This window comes from Poecile atricapillus, chromosome 2 (assembly GCF_030490865.1).
Source record: "Poecile atricapillus isolate bPoeAtr1 chromosome 2, bPoeAtr1.hap1, whole genome shotgun sequence".
Classification (NCBI taxonomy): domain Eukaryota; kingdom Metazoa; phylum Chordata; class Aves; order Passeriformes; family Paridae; genus Poecile; species Poecile atricapillus.
In genome coordinates, this window is record NC_081250.1 from 43,961,466 (window position 1) to 43,970,571 (window position 9,106).

Below are 9,106 nucleotides of genomic sequence, written 5' to 3' on the forward strand. Positions count from 1 at the left end.
ATACTGTAAGTCATTATTTTCCTATCTTTATCCAAGAGATTATGATTTACAAAACAAAACCAACAATCAAACCACAACACAAATGGGAAAAAGTTAATTGATTGCAAGAAGGAGCACTTCAAAAGCTGAACAGTCTTTCTCTCCAGTTAGTACTAGCTGCTTCACACAAATAGGAGAAAAAGCTACATTCTTGTGTGCTTCAGCTCTGAGGTACACAGGAGCACTGGACACCTTATTCATGCATGTGGATGCATTCCACCTCTGAGGACATCTGCTCCTCACTGTCACCAAGCGTATAAGGAACCCTTTAAGTGAAATTATTAAAAAAAAAGGGGGTAAATAACTTCTGTGTACTTCAGAAAGATGTATTTCAGAAATTAAGGGATACTATCCTAAAATTTCATATACTTGCAGTATTCTGGGAGGCTTTCAGGGCTGACTAAATAACAATCTTGGAAGAACTAGTACTCACTTTTTATTTGTTGTGGGACATTAATTAGCCTTGGAGATGACCCAAGGTTGTGCATAATCTACCTGCACAAATTTTCATACCCTGGTGTGCTCTGTAGGGAATTCCCAGGCATCACTGAGGGCTGCACTTGTCCAGTAAGTGACCCCACATGTAAAAAATCAGATGAATCCCCTCCTAGGAACTGTGGGCTGGCAGCAACAAAGGTTTTACATAGCACTTCACAGCTCTGACAATCTATCAGGAGATATCACAAAGATTATTTCTCGGAGAGAGATCATCTGACCAGAAGCCTGCAGCAGAGCTCTTGGAGCTTCCAGGGAATTGCTTTGCATGCCAGCATGTCTAGGCTTTTTGAATAATTTGTGTTGAAGAGAGAAGTTCCAAAAGGAGTCCAGAAAAGTATTTTCTCAGGACTCTGAGGAGGGGATTATCTATTGTGCTGTTTAGCATGATATAACATTTTCTTTGTAGTACCAACCAGGTAGTAATTTCCTATTGGTTATATGCTATAATCCAATGAAACTCTTTAATAGAGTGGAGAACACAAGTGCCAGTGTTGGTGAGAGCACTTTGTCCTCTGGCTGTCTGCATTACAGGTTCCTCAACAAAGGGAATATACATACAAGAATGCTGATTTTTTCTTTCCCTGTAATGGTCACAGACGTGAATGTGCTGAACAGAGTTGGAAAAGGTCTGCAATATTCAAGACAGACACAGAAGGGCATCTCCAAGTCTATATAGTTGTTGCAGTGTTCTTTGCCATGTTTCACCTGGAGATGCAGAGGTGAAGGAGCCTGGACTGATCTAACAAGAAGATTATACAAGTAACTGTAATGTTGGAGAGTGAGATTTCATCTCTGCAGGCTCTGGCTCTACACAGAGATAACCCTCAGTACCCAGAGCAGCCTAAATCTAGTGCTCTGCAGAGGTACTCTAGTTAAGATCTTAAGAAAGTGTTGAGTCTTCTCAGTGAATTGCAATTGGCTGCAAAGGTGTGGAACAATTATTCCAATCAGAAACACAACACACACGTTGTCTTCTTTCCCAGCACCCTAAAATCTGGCAAAGCAAGGTTCGTATTCATCCAGCTTGACCCTCTGTGCCATGGCTAGGGATGGAAACATCTTAAGCTGTAGCCTGCATAAGTGAAGAGACTCAAATCCTTCAGCATCCTCTGTAATGAAGAAAGAGAAGTAACAGAGGGGGAAGTGAAAAAGCCAATGAGTGGAAGAAAACAAAGCAGTGGGAGGTGTTCTGGAGCATCTAAATATCTGGGTGCAAGAGCACCAGCTCAATGACATTATCTTTCTGGCCTTGGGTAATGGAGGCTGCCGAAGTGAGACACGCATTCTAGCAGCTTTGGCAGAAACAAAGCAGGAATAGGTAGGATTTGCACACAGGCAGATACTTTCTGAGCAATTAAACCTTTTTAGTTCTGTAGGTTTCTCTGTGATAATGTAATTCTGATACAGTTTTACAATGTGATAAGCTTGAAGAGAACAGGGATTTCACAGTAAATGAAGGTACAGTGAAAGTGTCTTGTAAGGTTCACACCCCATATATCAATGTATTTAAAAACCCAAGTAATTTTGTATGATATCTTACATTTTAATATATTAGTTAAATATGGTTCATGGTCTAAAATTAAACAGCCTAGGGTGATCATATGGTAGAGGATAAAATATTAATCTCATTATAATTACAGAACTTAAATATAAAAGATTTAAACCTAGTAATGTTGCATTTTGAAAAAAATATTGTATTGTAGATCTGGAGGGTAATGTATGCAACACCCACTCTAGGATTTAAAAATATTATTTCCCTGCCTTAATAAATGCATTTTCTGTTGGATTCAACTTCTTCTTTCCTCTGTAAAACAAGCAAACTAACAGTGTCCTTTTCACCGAATGGCACAGAGAATCATGGTACAGAGAATTTCCATATTAAAATGTACATTTGCAATAATAGCACATGAGTAATGGAAGAAACTGCTTCCCTCCCTGCCAAAAATATACAGAATATACATTTACAGCAGAAAAATCTCCTTGAAGTCTACACAAGGAGGATGTGAAAAATAGCCTAGAGAAGAGTAATAAGAGGCAAGGTAATACCAGTTTTCAAGCAGGAAAAAGGTTGCTTAAGAAGAGATATTCTCAGTCCATCCACTCTTTTATTCTAAATGTAGCACCCTCAGAGGACATAAAAAAGCCAGTAATTTGTACCAAGAAACAGCAATCCACCTTCATTATGTACTCCCTCCCCTGCTTATTGGACATCTTAGACACAGCAATTATAGTGAGACTATATGTCTGGGAGCTATCATGGAAAAGACATTGTTATGAGAGAACTAGAGAACCTGCTTAACTTGAAATGAGGACAGCTCCCATTCCAGCTGTGATTTACTATTAACTGCAATGGCACTAAGGTTTCCTGACTCAATAGCTTTTGAAGCACAAGTTTCTGGCCTCTCTATGGCCATAAAAAGCCATAACAACATTATAATAGGATTTTAGATTGGAGAAAGGAACACAGGATGCAAATTCAAATACCACTGGGCAGATTTGTCATAAGAATTATGGCTACAGACAAAATATCAACAAATCACAATATTTGTAGATATAAACTTAACTCGGACTTCAAAAAATGCTTGTAAAGGACAGGATTCACTTAGATACACATGAAGAAAGCTGCCAAACACCTCAGCCTTTTGCTACCTCTTCAAAGTATGCAGGAATGTTAAGCAATAGTTCTAGTAAATAAATGAAAATTATACTGGGTATTAGATGTAGATACTTTTCCTCATTTTATCTTTCAATTATTGCAAACAGATGTGTTTCATCTGGAGCATGCTTGTTTAATTGTGTAGCATTTTTGATGCTTCCTTTGAATATTTTTTTGTCATGTGAGTAACATCTTTAGTAAGAACATAAGCTTCTGGGTATGTTTTATACTCTGAATCTCATTAAGCAACTGACACATAGCTGTCTGGGAGGTCCAGATCAGTGCCCACTCATTAATGTCTCATCCTTCTAATGGTTCTTTCACTTTGCTGTATTGTTGTTTCATGGTTATAACACCCAGCAGTGCTAAAGAGCAGATAAGAACAAGGCTTCTTGGTTTTGTCAGTGAGATGTCTCTTTTTTAAAAAAAGAGAGGGAAAAGGGTACACCTTTTTTCAATTCTTTGAGTATTTGATAATGACTGTCAATCAGGTTGTCATCAAATATAGTTAAACATGAGGATCTTTCCTTCAGTCTTGTCAACAAAGGAAATGCCATTCTGCTCTCCATTGTTTTTCTAGTTTTCTGTTCAAAATGCTGTACATTTCATGAAATTGAACATATTCCTTGTGTCAAGACTGATTTTTCTCTTTTTATAATTAGATACTTCTATAAGCCTCTGGCCACTTTGACTCTCCTTTTTTTCTCCTTTTTCTCCTTGTATAAATCAGCAAAATTAAATGGAATCCTACACTTGTGTCACAGGCTGGTATTGAAGTTTCTAAGCTGTGCTTTTCTGGTGTCATGAAAAATGGGTGAGCTTGAGCAACTCTTTCCTAAAATAAATAATAATTCCTCTGGCAATAGATTGCTTGCTAGATGAGGTTAAGTGAGCATGCTTTGACCTGACTACCAGTTCATTTTGTGCAAAAGATTTAAACTATTTGCATTTTTGAAATCAGAAAAAAGTATTAGTTGTACAGAGCGATTTGTGCACAATGGATTTCTGGAGCAGATGTGCAGATGTGCACCAGATTCCTGCTTTGCTGTCTCCTCCATAACAGTTGAGGTAAAACTTGATCTCCTGTCCAATTAAAGACATTTTTACTAAAACATGGGATTCTCAGGACTGCATCCAAAGCTGTAGCAGCAGCAGCAGCAAGAAGAGGGGAAAGACTGCATAATCCCTATTTTGGAACAGTCCTTTGGCTTTCTCCCATCCACATACCAAAGCAAGTAAACCACTGTTAATCTTAACATCAGCAATCTGAACCGGAAATTAGACCATGTCCATTATTTATGAGGAGGGGTGGAAAGATAATAATCTTTTTTAGCATTAAATTGCAAATTTGGAGAGAGATATGCAGGTTTTGGGTGATATGACACAGAGAAATAAATCTTACTGCTCTCCCAATTTAACACATCAGATTCTAAAGGCATAAAAGTGATTTTATTTGCTGCATCCCATTTGATTAATTCCCTCCCTTGGTCTTACATCTTAATGTATTTACTCTCCATTGTTTTGCAAGAGACCGAAGTAAAGCTTGGGTATATTATCAAGATAGAATAACGAAAGTATGGGCCCTAAGCCTCCTTTCAATTATACCAATGTACAAGAAAAAATTAACAGAAATTACATTTTCTTGGTGCAAGACCTGCTGACATCAATATTCCTTCTACTATGAATCCAGTAAAGTAAAAGATAGTTGATGGATTTGTTGTGTGAGCAATGGTAGCACCTGCTTTTCCATTGACCACACCTGAACATCAAGCTACAATAAAATTTTTCTGCTTGTTAGTTTGTCATTGCAAATCTGGTGCTTTGATATAAAGGAGAAAAAAAAATAGTACAATAAAGTTGTTGTTTGCCATTGGCAAGTTTTAAGGAGTTCTTATTTAACAGGAGGAGACATTCTTTTCCCATTTCTTCATAGTGTTTTTTTTCCCTCCTTCACCCAGTGTCACTTTTAAAAACTTTTTTGTTTCTTGAGTGATGGTGGAAAAATAAATCCTTTTGCAAAGAAATAAGGACAACTTATTTTAACTCCCCTCCAGGCTGCTTTCTTTGTTGCTGTCACTCTGCAGACACTTGGTATGAAACAGTCCATATTTACAATACAGAAAAACAACTTTTGGAATGTATTGGAGGCTATTGACCCTAGGAAAATAAGCTGTCTTTTCCATTTAACTTCTGTCCTGGAGGCTTCTCACTTGCATGTTAGGATTCATTGTCTACACAGAAAATCAAGCTTAAAAAAACAGGATAAAGGGCTGGATGCACAAGTGTAGAGCAAAAGAGTTTCTTGTATATCACAGCATTTCTTGCATATCTCAAAGTGCTTTCTGGGGATGTTGATGTAAATTCAAACAGAAAGTTCAGTTTTCTTAATGTCAGGGATATAGCACACTCCCAGCTATGCCTTCAATTTTTGTAAGTAATGCTGATTTCTTCTCCCTCCACCACCCCCTTACTACTGCCATCCCTCTCAACCCCTTGCCTTTCTTTGCCCTGACATATTTACTTTTGATCCATTAGCTTTTTAGCTCAGTGTTTTCCCTTTTTACTTTCCTCAAGGAAGCTACACTCAAGAATGTAGCCTGGAGTCATTTAGTTTTTCTTTGCAAGATGTTGCCTGTAAGAGTATATTACTATCAGGCAGATATTTTTCTACTCCATTGAGTGCTTTTCCCTATGCACTTCTTGCATTATGGAAGAATTCATTAGCTGATTGACTCCTATCTCTTTTCCCACAGTGGCTGGTAATGTTATCTATGAGCATTCAATTTAAATCCCAGTCCAACTCGATGTTGTGTGGTCATGAAAGAGCAGGCTAAGGCTGTGTCTATACTGAAGGACAGTGAGATCAAACAGAAGAAAATCGTGTCTTTGTTCAGGAACTAAAAATTCCTGAAGGTGCAGCACTATCTTCTTTTGAGAAAGGGAGTTTACACCTTCCTCACACACAGCAGGGTTTATCTTCTGGTAATGGAAATGGACATTGATCCACTGATATTACTGGAGCTAATTTTGGGTCAAAAACCATTAAGGACTTGGCCCCCTAATCCTGCTTTCCCGTGCTTTTTCTCAAGGGGAGGCTTCCAGTCAGAATACACCAACAGCAGAGATGGTTTATCATCAGTGTTCAAAACAGAGACATCTCTGTGAACAGCACTATAGAGAGTAGGGCACACCTGAGCTGCAAAGAACATTGATATGGGCTTGAGCAGCCTTGATGCACGTCTGCATCAGCTTAGACATAGCTCAATGCCAGGTTATGCTGTTATGTGTTTTCAGAAGTCAGTTGCTATCTCCACATGAGACTGGAGTATATGGAACTGCCATCCCAGTTGGAGTTGTTGTGGGAAGCAGTCAAAATAAGGGTTTACACGGCTGAGATCTGTTCTGCTTCTATCTAACACTTAAGTGTGGTGGAGGATTGCATATCAAGAAAGGAGTTGCCTTTGCTGGCATCATCTGACTGCTGCTCTGAAGCAGCAATGAAAAAATATCTGCTAAGAGGGTTGTTTTAGGCAAACTGCATATGAATTTCTCATATAAAAGAATAGTGATTTCATTAGTCCTTCAAAGACGTGAAGGTCAAAAGACAGATTAAAAGTAAATAATGCAGATTTCTTAGGACTAAGCTTTTTCTGCATCCTTTGCAGTGTTCTGCCCTCTAAAGACAACTAGAATTACTTCCCCAGAAGGGAAGATAAGGTTCAGTTTCTTGCTCAGTAGGAACATTTGTTTGACTCCATTCTAGTGGGTTTTTTTGCCTCATGGCTTGGGGCTCGTCACCAATAAAATCACTGAAGTTCCAGAAACATAATCGCTACATTCATCTTCTAACCAGTCTTTCAGGATCAATAAAAGATTTGCATTTGAAATTTAGAAAATTCTTAGTCCATCTGCATAATTTTAGACTGGCTGCAAGTTACCAACAGGAACCTTTGGTATGCACTTGGGCATCAGACCAAAGAATTGTCAGTGTCATTCCTTCTCCAGATGTATGCAAGTTACTTTACTTAACTAGTTCCATCAATTTAATAACAAAAACCAGGTTTTATGTGACTATCATAGATTCGCAGACGATGACACAGAGGATATTAGCTGAACTCTTGCTTATATTTACTGCTTAGCGAATATATTTTGTTGTAGATTGGACATGTCCTTCTCCTTTTAGTGCAACCAGAACAGCTGTTGGCAGATAAACATAAAAGGCAGACTGTAGGATGTTAAAAGGTCTTGAAATAAATTTGGACACATAAAACTATGTCACAACTATCGCAAATAAGGTGCCATGCATCCATTTTTTACACAACTAGCTAAAGTTTCAGGATTATAAAGTTGAGTAGATAAAAGTTTTGAAAGCAAAAGCTTAAAATCTGACATGTACAGCTGTATTCAGACACATAAATAGAAGTGCATGACTAAATTGATAATAAAGGTACCTGGCTTGCTATTTCTTTTAGACTCGTAGCTTATGTGATGACTGGTGATTTTGTAAAGAACATTTCTTACACAGAAGTGCTACAGCAGGTCAGACAAGAAGGTGACCTTCCCCAACATCTTTGGCAATGTCCATTAGAGGATGCTTTAGAGAGAATATTGAAAAATGACAAACATACAGTGACATTACTATCAGTATATCCTCCTAACTTCTGTCTGTTTAAAAAATTAGAGACATCTCTTAGATTGGAGTTTGCATCCATAATTGCAATCTATAATACTATTTTATTCCCATTTAAGGATTGTTCTTGCATAAATTTACCTAGCAATCTTCTGAATCTCTTCATATGTTTGTTCTACTGTGGCCATCAGTTTCACTGCTGGATTATTTTATTGTGTTAAATAGTTCTTCTATTTTGTTTCTTGTGTCTCTTCATTTAAATACAGTGTGGCAAGCTCAATCTCTCCTGGTGTCTAATTATTGCTTCAATATTTTAAGAATTATTTAAGAGTGCAATTTTCACTTGAGAAAAAATACAGTTCTCTTGCTTCTAGTGTTCTTTGGTGCTAACTAGGCTAAACTTTCCTCTCATGTAGATACTCTCTACTAGCTTCCAGGAGACAGACAATGACAGTACCATATGTCAGTTTGTGATGTTCCCAGGTGGTAGGTAAGTGATTTCCAAACACAGGAACAGATTGGTGTTGTTTTAGACTCCTCTCTCTCTAAGGAAAACTCCATTATATCTCACTGTTGTAAAAGCAAATCAATTTCTTCAAATATTCTTTAAAAAATGCTAAAATTAGCGCACATCTGAACATTTCAGATAAATCAGAATAAAGAGATTCATTCCCAGTAGGAGAATGTGTTGTGGAACCTCATAGATCTCTTCCTTGCAAACTTTTGTTATACTGTCATTTGCATTTTTTTAAAAATTTATGTTTCTGACAAACAGGAACCCCCTGGAACCTATCAGAGAGATGTAAATAGCCTCTTAAAATGAGGGCTATGTTCGCTAATGGTACACCAGTACCTCTAACAGTTTGCAAAGACTACCTGTCCAATCTTCCCAGCAAATCAAAGCATTAGGTGAGAAATACATTTGCTGCTGGCCTTAGTGTGCCAAAACTACTATTTATTCCTCCCTAATGTATTTCCTTCACATTTCTGCTACTATTTCAAACTGCTTGTTAAGGAAAAGATGGCACAAGTATGACCTCAAATTCTGACTTTTTGAGAAAGAAACAGTAAAATAGAAATATACCAAATTTGATGGAAAAATATTAGAAGCTTTTTGGATTCAGGATACAGACTGCTGCAAAAGGGCCATATGAGGAAAAGAAAGATCCCCAGAGCAGCTAATAGCCACTAACCAAGACATTCATTTGGGTTAAAAATAGATCTGGTCAAATCAGTATGTTAAATACGGAGAAAGGGCTCAAGTAAGTGCCATTGTATCTGAT